General features: G+C 39.3%; 1 protein-coding gene across 5 annotated transcripts in view; it reads left to right on the top strand.

Annotated features, from left to right (window-relative positions):
• jmjd1cb (jumonji domain containing 1Cb) overlaps window positions 1-13,639 on the top strand; it is a 175,150-nt gene that overhangs the window by 122,614 nt on the left and 38,897 nt on the right. The window contains exon 1 of one of the 5 annotated variants that reach the window (XM_039653338.2): window positions 1,747-2,450. The exons of the other annotated variants lie outside the window; for them this stretch is intronic. The gene's annotated coding sequence lies outside the window, so the exon portion shown is untranslated. Of the gene's footprint in view, window positions 1-1,746; window positions 2,451-13,639 lie in introns of those variants that run through there. 5 annotated transcript variants of the gene reach the window in all.

The following is a 13,639-nucleotide window of genomic DNA, read 5'->3' as shown; positions in this document are numbered from 1 at the left end:
TACGCTTTACCTTTAGCGTCAGTTAGATGACGCCGTAGGATCGCGTCATGTAACTGAGTGCCTAAAGAGTCGGATATTGAAGCATGGTCAAAATTGTCAGTTGACGCCTTGGGATGAGAATGCGTTGCAATATGCTGTAGCCCATGTGAGTTGGTTGCCATAAGCACTCGAAACTCGAAACTGTCTGTACTGTAAATGTCTGTAAACAGTTAACAGTAATATACTCTTAACTGGTAACTGTCATAATATATTTGTGTGTAAGGAGGACCAGACTAAAAACTTAAAGACCTTGGTATACTTCATTTTCTGTAGTCAGAAACAAAACAGGCTTTATTAATAATTCCCAACATTCTGAATCAACCCGCGGGAGAATAACGCAAACCACAAAATCATAAATGAGAATTGACCTAAAACAACTGAAAAACAGGGCTATATAAACACAAAAAAGCTGATTCATTCATTAATGAAATATGGTGTTGAAATTTCTTTAACTTTGAGCATCACTTTATAAGGGTCAACAGACTGGCAATGCATCACCGATAATGCTGGAGCTGATGGTTCACTTCATAGAGACTAATAGCATTGATTCAATTCATTGACCAGCATTGTTTTTTGATATATATATATATATATATGACTTGACCTGAAGAAGGACAGACGCAGATAATCGCACATGCTCAGTCGATCTCTCTCACACTCACTATTTGGTTAGGCTTGTTTAGTGCAAATACAGAGCCTCTTTAGAAATCACGAAGTTGAAAAAGAGCGAAAAAATAGGTGGGAATTGGTGGGAAAAAATACATTCTTCACTCTTGTTATCATTATTAACTTAATATTTATTAACTTTAATAACCCCTGGGGGTGGTGATGGCGCAGTAGATAAGACACATGCCTTTGGTGTGAGATACCCGGGTTCAAATCCACTGTAAGACACCAATATGTCCCTGAGCAAGACACTTAACCCCTAGTTGCTCCAGAGACGTGCGACCTCTGACATATATAGCACTTGTAAGTCGCTTTGGATAAAAGCGTCAGCTAAATGAATATATGTAAATGTTTAACTTAACACCATTAACTTTCATTAACTTAACAACATTGAATTTAACATTCAATACAAAGACAATTAAAAAAAAAAGGAAAAAGGAGAAGATTGCTGTTGTGGCGGTTGCTTGTGTTCCTCTGTGGTTGGCTTATGGTATGTTAAGGTGCTTAGTGCAAGATTTGATGTCATTGATTCTATGGGTTGTTGCATGACTTAACACTTTTACTCACATGAAACTACAGTACCGGGTGAGTTCAGAAGACTTAAAATATCGCTCCTGGGTAATATGAGCTTCTTTCAGGCTTCATTTTTGGAGCTAAAGAGCATCTGATCACATTCACTTCAAAGATCTACATTTCTGTGTTCCACAGAAAGTCATACGGTTTGGAACGACATGACAGAATTTTCATTTTTGTGTGAGCTATCCCTTTAATTCTTAGTGTGTGTGTGTGTGTGTGTGTGTGTGTGTGTGTGTGTGTGTGTGTGTGTGTGTGTGTGTGTGTGTGTGTGTGTGTGTGCTCGCACTAGTGGCCTGCTCATCGGGGTGAGTCATTCTGTGGGGCGGCTCTGCCACCTGTGATGGCAGACAGATTAGTTACATTGTACATAGCAACGCCCTTTTCATGGTTTACACTCGCCTCCATGCCACCCCCACCCTCTCTGTTCCTCTCTCTCACTCTCTCTCTCTCTCATTCTCTCACAGATTCTTTCATTTCACTCTCTACAGTGCCACACTGATTTTCTCACCACACAAACAGCCACTGAAAAACCCGTCTGCGCAACAGCAAACCAAAAATCCATGACGAGGGGGAAAATACAATAGCAGCCTGTGTGTGCTTGTTCTTTCAGTACATGGCTCTCAAGAGCTTCCTGATCGCTGCAGTGGCGGAGTGTGTTTGTGTGTGTTAACTGCTTGTGTAACCGGGCTCTGGAGGAAGCAGGCTGCCTGACCCAGTTCCAGACTCAGGCAGGCCGAGAAACATCGCTCACCGAACGGATCGGACTTGTTTTCAACGACAGTCTGATGCTCAGATACAGAGAGACGAGCAGACGAGGGAGCGCGTGAGCGAACGGACGGTCCGTTTCACTTTTTAGTCCTCCTCGTCCTGTTTCTTTGAGCTCTGCGGCAGCGGAGGCTTTTCTCTCATTCTGTGTTTCCTGTCAGCCACATAAAATGTCTGACATGTGGTTAGCGTCTGAGCTTGGATGGTCTCTTTTCAAAGCACGCCTCTTCTTTTAAAGACCACGAGACGCCTTTGAGAGAAACTTGTGCTTGTTTGTTTTGTTTTTCTTCCTCTTTTTCTCTCACTAATCTGAGTCCCACTTGAGTTCCTTGGACTTGAGCGGCGCATGTCCACTGACCGGGCTCCACTTTTGGCTTGGGCTCATCCTCAAGACCAGCGAAGAGGTAAACAATCTCCTGTTTTCCATAGATAAACCTTTTTATGACTTTGAGACTGTATAGCTTGAAGACATTGAGGTAAATGTTTCACGTTGAGCCGGTTACATTGGGGCGTGTTGGATCATTCATGTCTTCGTCTAACAGGATGTTTATCAACCATCTGCTTGTGTGCAGTCAATTGTGTTATTGTGTCTACAGCTACAGGGCGCTAACTTAACTGGTTTAAAGCACAAACGCCTTTCGGAGCCTGGCAAAAGCTACAAGCCTTTTCTCTTGTGCACAAAAATCAATTAAGGACTGACCCAAGTAGATCAGAGTTTACTGGCAGAACTGAGAATTAAAGTTGCCGGGATTTTTTTTCCTGGTTGTATGCTTATTAAATCAGTAGTGCGAAAGACACGTGAGCGGCCCAGACAGACGTGGGTGTCGGATGGAACTGCAGCTGTGTGGAAAGCCCCTGCTTATTTAAGACTGGGATGGATGGTGTGCCTGTTTTTGGCTGGTTGTTGGACAGGGGTCATTTAGTGTCAGCTAGGGTGATAGCAGGCGGAGATGTCTTGTGTTTTGACAGGCCTGTTCGTTCATTCCAGCAAAGTAAGCTGATTATATCTTCCTGTTCTCTCTCTCTCTCTGGGGCAAAGTCTGTTGGGGCATTTAATCTGCTTGATCCACTGAGAAGTGTACTGCCTGAAACGGTGTATGTATGTGTGTGTTTGAGGGAGGAAGGGCAGGGTTGCACTATGACCCATTTAGCAAACAGCTCCTTCAATGCAGCACTGTGCATAGTGCGGCTGTTTCTAATTATGGCTCTTGCATCCGAGAGAGAGAGAGAGAGAGAGAGGGAGAGAGAGGACTTGAGACAGTCTTGTTCTAGAACAGTCATTTTAGAAGCATAGTTCACCCAAAAACGAAAATGTGCATCGTTTACTCAACAATACATCATTTTGTTCCAAACCTGTATGACTTCATTTCTTCTGTGTAACACAAAAGGAAATGTTTTGAGGAATATCCTGAGTGCTCTTTTTCCATGCAAGGAAAGTCCACAAGTAGGTCAAAGTGCACCATGAAAGTGGGACATGCAACTTAATTTTCAGTCTGTTTCTACATAAAGGTAATGGCTTCAGAAGACTTGGAAAACAGAGGTGCGAGAGTCTTGTTGCAGAATAGTCATTTTCAAACCAAAAGTCATATGGGTTTGTAACAATATGAGGGTGAGTAAATGATGGCACAGTTTTCTTTTTTGAATAAACTATTTCTTTAGGCCCCGTTTACACGAATTTCCCTGCGGATTGGCCTCCCGTTTACACGAAAACCCCGTTTTTATCACAGAAAACGATTATTTCTAAAAACTCCGGCCAAAGTGGAGATTTCTGAAAACGCCGGTTATATGATGTTGTGTGAACTGAGAGAAACGGCGTTTTAGGTTCTCTCTTGTCGATTCTGAGGATTCTGATTGGCTTTCATGGCGTTATCCTTCTCCCTACACTGCCGCCAGTAGGTTTGGCATAGTTATGATGGCGCTCGACGGCGTATTTATGCGGGTGTGTGAACGATGTTATTTTTGAAAACGGAGAGGGGGAAAATATTTGTTTTGCTAAATACCCGGCTTTGTGTAAACGTGGCCTTTATTTCTGTATATTCTTTGTTTTGATCAGGTCTGTCGTTCAGATTGGTTGAAATGATAAAAGTATGTTTATTATTTATTCCCTCCAGAAAAACGTGATTATGCGATCGCAAATATGCCGCACTTTCGCCGCATAAATTGACGATTTCTCTGCAAAATATGCAGGGCTAGCATGATTTTGTAATTCTCGCGTTTTCATTGCAACAAAGTCACATATATCTTAGCAGAAAGTTGAAAAATGTTGTGTTTGCTTCACAAAAGAGCAGCCTTTTCCCCCTGTTGCCATGGGAACGTTATGAAGTGACGTAATTACGTGACGTGAACATCATCGAAAAGCTGTAAAATGGGAGCACACATTTTTACAGAAGTTGTAGCATATTCCTTTGCAAAGCTACAGAACTTGCTCGACTCATCATTGTTTTGCAAGTTCCAGCACTTTCAATGATGTTTTATGCTTGCTGATCATAGGAAGTAATAAGAAATGACTCATTTACATTAAGGTAGTAGCCTAGTGAGAGCAGTTTGGGGAATCACTTTTTTCTCGTTTTCATCAAACCACAGTTTTTGCCAAGTTCCCGCAATTTCAGCGCCTAAAATTGCATAAATATCCCGCATATTCCATCGCATTTAAGAAAACAGGCCGCATAATCAAGGATTTTTGCCTGCAACAATCACAAAAAAACTCAGACTATTGTATGTTATGAGGGAATATTGGTTGGGTTTCAATTGTTGTGTGTGTTTCTGTGTGAGGTTGGATTTGTCAAGTGGGAAGTGGGAAAGTACCGTTCCTTCTGTTGGGATGTGCTTTTCTCTCCAGTGTGTGGTGGTTTCTCATGAGTCTGTCTTTTCTTAAAATGTCAGAGGGAATGTGCAGCTTACTCTGGAGCAGAACACACACATACTGCCAGCTTTGTACTTCTCCTTAGAAACACATTAGGCAGGAAGTGACCATTGAACTGAAATTGGTCGTTAGAGCTGACTTGGCCGAGTGTCCCAGCCTTCTGCTCAGTTTCACTGTTTTAAGGGGATGAAGTTCTGCGGTGAGGTTGTAAATCTTGTGTACCACGATATTACTATAGTACAGCTCGCTCTCTGTTTCTGGGTTTGTTTGCAATGTCATACTGCTAAACTACTACTAGCAGTATACAAATTCAAATGGAATGCCACATGTGCAGTAAAAAGTGTGACCTATTAAGCAGAAGGGATACCACAATTTAATTTTGACTAATGTATCTCTTGACTAAAGTTCTTATTGAAATTAAGAGTTAAGTGCATTCAGTAGTTTCACTCGAAAATCCTCTTGCTCATTGGCTACTCCCTCTGTAGATACGCCAGTAGCGAAGTGTTGTTGTTGTTGAGTGAAAATTAGACCGTGAAACACATTTATGAAACTGGAAACAGTCTCTTTAAGGCCAAAGATGCAGCCACAGACAGACAGAAAAAGAACTAAAAAACAAATTAAAAAAGCAGCATAAACATTGAAATGATTACTCAAGTATTTTGACTGAGAAAATCCTGCCTAATTGCTTCTGTTTTGTTGGACAGGTATGGAAACTAATGAATAGAACTGACTTAAGTATTGGTCAGACAGTCATGTTGACAGTCCAGTTTCTTTAAATACATTGTCACTTGGTATGTATTTTAGTAATATCATGTGACACATTTAAAGTAGGCAGTATACATTAAATACTGCATAGTAAGCTGCATACTTGTTTTGTATTTTGAACATAGTCTCTCAGAGACGAGAACCGAATTAGAAACCGTTGTGATTGAGACATCCTGGGGGGAAACTAGCCCCCTGCAAACACTCCGGGTGTTTATGGAACATTGGATATGGCGTGTCTCTCTACAACAAATTTGTCATCTGCTGGAAAACTCAGCCGGCAAGCTATATGATGCAACAAATCTAGATCAGTGTCAGTGTGTTCATCGCACACCTGCAGTGTAGGCAGCTTAGTCATTGATAATGGGAGCAATCTACTTTTCTCAGCAGATGAGGGGTTACTGTCACCTCGGGACATGACTGACTGACTAACCTCACTAAAGGGCTTGCTTGTTCTAAACCACTACCTCATAATGTCATTTCTCTGAGTTGCCCAAATGTTACCATCAAGCCATGGTAAGTATTTCATGCAGGCTCAAGCCTGCTCATATGTAAACTGGAAACGTTATGCCATTTGTGGTCTTAACATAACGTGAAGGGTGTGTGTGTGTGTGTGTGTGGTGATTTAAGCAGTCTGCGGAATAACTGCTGTCTGCTGCAACTGTTTTTGCAGATCGTGAGATATTTGGCCAAAACGGTGGGCTACAATTACACGTGCATGTAGAAACACATTGATAAATGGCAGTGCATTTGGTTACACCTTATTTTTACTCTTCATTGTTACATTATAATTACATATAATGAGCCACCTGTACATGTTGGTTCTTGCTTTTGATATATCATTTGAACCCATTATTATTACCTCATTGTTATTATATAGTCATTTTAAAGGCTATTGTTCACTTAAGTATATTTTTATTAACACAAAAAATCAGATTACTTACCAAAATAGTTACTGACAGCCCTACATAATTTACTGTTAATTCTATAAGGACATGTAATGTGTAACTGTTACCTTAAAAATAAGTTTTACCATTCTTTTTTTATGCAAAATTGGTTTTTAATTACAAAAATTGAAAATAGACATAACTTAAGATGCTACTTAGTAAAGTAAACATACTTACTACATAGTGAGGTTCCACTATGACACTTTTAGAAGGCACTAAAGATAGTAGGCTGTATATGTAAATTACTGAACACGTGTAGTGCATTTTGAACATACGGGAATGTGAGAACTGAATTAGTAACAGTTGTGACTCATTCATGTTGCTATTTGTGGCTGTAACATTACATGAAGTGCATGTGATGATTTAAGCAGTCTGCAGAATACACTAAAAAAAGAATCTAGGATTTACTTTGAAACAATTTTCCTTCAAAAATGGTTAGTGAATTGCACAAAATTGAATTAAGCTTGAAATTTTGGTGTAGAAAAACTGAAATGGAATTTCCTTGCAAATCGTACTCTAATAATCTTGCTTAGAAAAAAATGTGCACATGATTTGAGGCCTTGCGTCAGTGAAGCAGAGACAACAGAGAGATGGATTATTAGGAACACTGTACTAATACTGTGTTTGACCTCCTTTTGCCTTCAGAACTGCCTTGAATCTACGTGGCATTGATTCAACAAGGTGCTGAAAGAATTCTTTAGAAATGATGGCCCATATTGATAGGATAGCATCTTGCAGTTGATGGAGATTTGTGGGATGCACATCCAGGGAACGAAGCGCTCGTTCCACCACATCCCAAAATTGGGTTGAGGTCTGGTGACTGTGGGGGCCATTTTAGTACAGTGAAAGCATTGTCTTGTTCAAGAAACCAATTTGAAACGATTCGAGCTTTGTGACATGGTGCATTTTCCTGCTGGAAGTAGCCATCAGGATCGGTACATGGTGGCCATAAAGGAATTGACATGGTCAGAAACAATGCTCAGGTAGGCCGTGGCATTTAAACAATACCCAATTGACATTAAGGGGCCTAAAGTGTGCCAAGAAAACATCTCCCACAACATTACACCACCACACCACCAGTCTGTTTACACCAAATTCTGACTCTACCATCTGAATGACTCAACAGAAATCGAGACTCATCAGACCAGGCAACGTTTTCAAAAACTGTCCAATTTTAGTGAGCTCTTGCAAATCGTAGCCTCTTTTTCCTATTTGTAGTGGAGATGAGTGGTACCCGGTGGGGTCTTCTGCTGTTGTAGCCCATCCGCCTCAAGGTTGTGCGTGTTGTGGCTTCACAAATGCTTTGCTGCATACCTCAGTTGTAACGAGTGGTTATTTCAGTCAGTCAGCCCATTCTCCTCTGACCTCTAACGTCAACAAGGCATTTTCACTCACAGGACTGCCGCATACTGGATGTTTTTCCCTTTTCACATCATTCTTTGTAAACCCTAGAAATGGTTGTGCATGAAAATCCCAGGAACTAAGCAGATTGTGAAATACTGAGACCAGCCCGTCTGGCACCAACAACCATGCCACGCTCAAAATTGCTTAAATCATATTTCTTTCCCATTCTGACATTCAGTTTGGAGTTCAGGAGATTGTCTTGACCAGGACCACACCCCTGAATGCATTGAAGCAACTGCCATGTGATTGGTTGATTAGATAATTGCATTAATGAGAAATTGAACAGGTGTTCCTAATAATCCATTAGGTGAGTGTGTGTTCAGAGAAAGACAGAGTCCATCACTGTTAATGACTACTTCTCTTTGAGATCCCACACGTGCATGTGTAAGCGCAGTCGGCGTTCCTTCTTGACCTTCATCAGATCCTCCTGGAGTGTCGCAGCCTCCAACACACTATGCATGAACCTCCCTCACTGCTGCATGCACATTCCTGTGCACTCAGCCTTATCAAATATTCATAGCTGAATTACGGCCCGCCGCACAGTGCCCAGACGAGGACCGTATTTCGGAGATGTATTGTCTGCCACGGCCAGGCTGTGCTTTCTCTGAAAGAGCCCCTCCTTTCATTGGCCTCTTTTTGTTCTTGCAAAGGGAAGGAGAGACATGTATTGTGTATGTTTCTATGTGTGTGGCTGTGTGTGTGTATCATGGATCCACTCAGGTGTATTCTGTATTCTGGAGATGCTTGGCAATTATTGCGCTGTCTGTTTGCCAGCTTGATTGTGATGAGAGGTAACTCCCTAATGACAAGTGGCAGATGTGACCCAGTTGCAATCGCTCATGAAAGTGCTTTTGCGCTTGTGTGTTTGTCTTTGTTTGTGTGTGGAGGTGTCGCAGGGGTGATATCTGGTTTCTGATGAAATCCTCTGGCTGTAAAGTGCAAATTGCAGCAGTTGTGGTAATGTTGAATCTTTCATTTGGCTTTCAGCAATAGACTGATTGATTCCAGAGGCCGTCCAGATTTTACTTGTTTTCAGAAATCATTAAGTAAAACTTAGGCTGCACCTGCAGATCTGCTCCGAGGACTCTGTATTTTTCTCACTGTTGGATGTTTTTACATTTCTTTCATCTGTATCAAGTGTGCATTTTCCCAACGTCTATGTTGTGTGTTTTTATTAGAACAACAGAGCCTGGCTTTCCTTTAAGAGATGTAGATCTGCTGTTTCTATATTTATCTGTCCTAGAAACGGCTCATGTTCCTGTAGCCTTGATTCAACTCCCTACTGTAGGTAGACAACAGCAGTAGCTCTATAGTCTAAGTCTGATATATTCACCCTTCGTTTCTAGTCAATAAAATTCAGAAAAAGATTGAGATGCTCAACTATGAGTAAAGTTAGGTATTGGCAACTACTACTCAATATAGGTATGTTTTGCATGCACAAATTTTCTTCACTCTGAATGAATCCAATCCAGTTTCTGATTCTGAAAATTGTGCTTACGTACTCTAAACTTTGCAGTCCAATTTGCGTATTCGTTTACATATGTATTGCATCTATCCTGAACACATTTACAGGGCAAGTGTCACCAGAACTACATCAAACATAATTGCTGTTTTAGTTTTGATGACATGTCTATTACAGGTGTAAATCGGAGCCTTAATAACGATTCGATACCGATTTTCGATATTCGATTATTTTCGATACGATTCAATACTAGATATTTTTTACATGATATCTATTAAGTTTAAAATAAATCAACATAAAATAAAAAAAATTTGCCTTTTATTGATAATACAGAAACAGCATTTGTGACAAGCAGGACTTGGCCGACGTGAGAGAACGGCGCGAGGCCGGTGGCGTGAGTGTTCATGAAGATCACCTGTGATACACACCCGTCACTCGATCTTCAGCGTCGTCGCTCCTCCTTTATGCTTCCGCTCCTCCGTGAGAGATGCGAGACCGGTGTGTCTCACAGATGACGTTTATTAACACTCACACCTTCGGCCTTGCGTCGTCCACTCATGTCGGCTGCGTCCTGCTCACCACAGCATTCTATTCACATAATGTGTATCTCTTACCACTGCCCCATCTGTTTACCTGAAGCCAACATACGTCCACACCCATGACTTGACGCTGACTGGAGTGTGTAAAATTTCACTTTCATTACCATCTCTCTCTCTCTAATGGTTCCATCGCTCTTGAAAGTCAGCCTCAACTATGTGTGTGAACATAGACTTTGAAATGTAAGTAATGCTTGTGAAGCATAGGTGTGAAGTAGAAGACAATAATGAGGTTAGCGCCACCCGCAGCTTAGGAATAGGTTGTACGGATATGTCGGAGCTGATGCTGAAAATAGACAGCCTTACAGACAGGTGGATCAGTTTTAGTCGGATTGATTGAGTTGTTTACATGAAGGCTGTTAGTTCGATTGATCCATAATCTAATTATGAACAGATTATGAGGTAACATGTAAACATAGCTTGTTTAACCCCTTCTCTGTCACCCCCCTTTTTGTGAGTATGAAAAATTTTTGGAAGTTTAAATTTACATTAAATCAAATATACTGTACTATATATTTTTTATTTTATATAAAATATATATTTTACAAAAAATATTTTACTCTAAAATGACTATAAAATCAAAGCCATAAATCTAACCAAGTTATGTTCCAAATTTGAAGTTGATATCACAAAAATTGAAGTTTCCTTGAGATTTTGTTTAGGCGTAATACCAAAAATAGCCACCGGGTGCCAATGAATTCCATTGAATTTAGTTGTATACATTGTGCCTTAACAAATTAATAAATGTCTGTCCAAATATCAATTCTGTCACAAAATATGGAACCTTGAGACACAGACCTTTCTGACAATATGTGTTTTGTCAAGATTAGAAAAGGTTTTGATCATAAATTATTAAATATAATGATGCCTGAAAGGGGAGGAGCCTGATACGCAACTATACGTTACCATATAAACATTCAATTATAAAACGGTTTTCACAGGATGAATTCTGAGTTTATAAGCTTTCAAATGATACCGAATTTATAACTATTAAAATATTTGATATAATAAAAAAAGGCGATAAAAAAAGATATTATTATATATTATATTTTAGAGGATGATAATATATATATATATATATATATATATATATTATGATTTTTTGAGGATAATATTATACTTATTGAAAAATACTAGATTATATGTTTATTATGAACTTTTAGCATAAAAACAGAAGTTTCAATGATTAAATCGACAAATCGTGTATCGACTTTTTGTGACAAAAGTCAGACCTCCTGTTAATGTACAGATTTTTTGAGGTGCACTCTTGTCATAAATTCAGCAGTTACTCTTCGAACATAATTAGTAACACAAAACAGGGGTAGAAAATCTATTTAGAAGTCTTAGACCTTTCCAACGATATATAATTTGGCATAATTAGATTAGGATTTAATAGAAATATAGTGAAGTAAAGTTAGGCGTCCCGGTACCGGTACTGTATCATGATTTAACTGAGTTTGGTTTATATCTCTTAGGAGGTTTGCATCTTATGTGTGGGTTGCCAAAGGTTAAAGTTTTAATGAAACTGTAGGAAATGAGTATTGTACATGATTGTGCACACAAATAAATGAAAAATGTATGCAAAAATCGAACATGTTAAGGAAAAAGAATTACAATTATATAAGTTAGTGATCATACTACCGGCAGATATTTGATATTTGATGTATAATACTTTTTTCATTTTATTGAGCAAATTCATTGAGCCATCCTTCAGCTAAAAGATATAATCCCTTGCACAATTTCCCATTATAGTTGTATGTTTGGATCCCTTAAAAGCAGTATTAACCATTAACCATGTGCAGCAAATCTTTCAGTTAGGTTTTTAATAGTAGGTCAGTTCTCCAAATAGAAGTCAAATTCAGTAGCAGTTCACTTGACCAAGCTGATGAAAGATCTATTTTGGTAGTGTAAATCTACAGCTAGTCTTTCCCCTGCTGCTGCTGCAGGATCAGGTTCAATGAGAGACATGCAAGCCAATACAGACTGTCTGAGCTCAAATCTGAAATGATCAGAATTATTCCGCTAGACTGCACGATCACACAGATAGGTGGTCAGAAACTTAGTGTTTACTGGTCCTAAAACTCTCCCTGTTGGTCAGTGTGGTTAAGTTTCACTTCTGCATGTTGTTTTGGAGACAGCCAGACATGGGCATGTCTATCTGACCTCTGTTGATAGAAATAGAAATGGTCGGTGGCAACGCCAAAAGTTCAGCATGGATTAAGATCACATGCACACTTGTATTATGCAGTGTGTGCAGGTTTTTTTTTTTTTTTTAAACCGTTAAATTATTCACGGGTTACATTATTTATTTAAATGGCTCTAACCTTTAAAATAAAAAAAGCAGCTACACTGGAAACAAACTGGTGAGAATGCAGTCTAAATGTCACTAATGCTTTTTTTCTTTCTTACATTAATACAATCTCAACTTGTTAATGACCTCCCGTTATTCTCGTAGGATTTATAGGAATGTCATAAACGAGAAACTAAAATGACATCTAAATCCATAAGCTCCTGATACTTTGTGTTTAGAGTTGCACAACACAGTTGTAGAATCGTTCCCTTCCCAGCAGACATGAAGAATAGCTTGTGATGCTGATCATGTGCAGCTAGTCTCATGACTGTCATGTCTGTGTGTAGTATGAAGACTTCGACCAGATGGCATGCCATTTACACACACACACACACACACACACACACAAACACGCTCTACTGCAGTCTATTGTGAGGCCGGGTTTGTAATGAATCCAATTACTGTCCACTATGTCCAGCTCTTGTGTAGTCATACTAGTGCCAATTTAGCCTTCTGATTCAATTAGAGTCTCAGGAAAGACCTCTGATCTAAGGTGAAGCTGTAGATGTTTACTCCGCCGTGAGAACATTCTCTCAGAGCCCAAACATGCAAAGTTTAGTTCACACAAATGCATCTGTTCCTTTAGTGGTATTGATGCAATTTGCTTCATGATGCTTTTGTTGTTTTATTCAGGTTTCCTGTGGGTCTTTAATAAAATGTGTTATCATTTTAATAGATATTAAATATGGGGCCAAAAAAATAGGGATTGCGAAACAAGCAAATGTGATTATTACATTTCAAAAAACGATGATTTCATTTATTAAATGCAGGTGGTACACGTTGTTGCACGTTGTACAGGCTCTTGGTTTCAGAGCAGTTCACAACCAAAGAATACTGCAAAAGTCATGCCGAGCGATTGCTAATGGTCTACTGTTCATGAATTATGGTAATGTTTACTTATTGGTGTTTATATTGTAACATGTTGCAGATGGTTGTAAGAATGCATATTTTATCTCCCTCATCTTTTTGAATGATCAGCTACTAGTAGTAAAGCAACGACATTTGACAAAAGTCCTATAGTTTGTGCTTGTTCAAAATTAAAAATCTTAAATCATGCATAAAATATTTTCTGGATACACTTGTGGCTTCTTTCACACTGTGAGGAAAGACTGACAAATCTATTTAACACATTCAGAATATGGATTTTACTTAGATTGGACATAACTATCATATCAGCAAAATATATTATTGACTCACCTCTAATTTGCA

Source organism: Pimephales promelas, chromosome 17 (assembly GCF_988280905.1).
Source record: "Pimephales promelas chromosome 17, fPimPro1.hap1.1, whole genome shotgun sequence".
Classification (NCBI taxonomy): Eukaryota; Metazoa; Chordata; class Actinopteri; order Cypriniformes; family Leuciscidae; genus Pimephales; species Pimephales promelas.
This window is presented reverse-complemented; position numbering and strand designations above follow the sequence as displayed.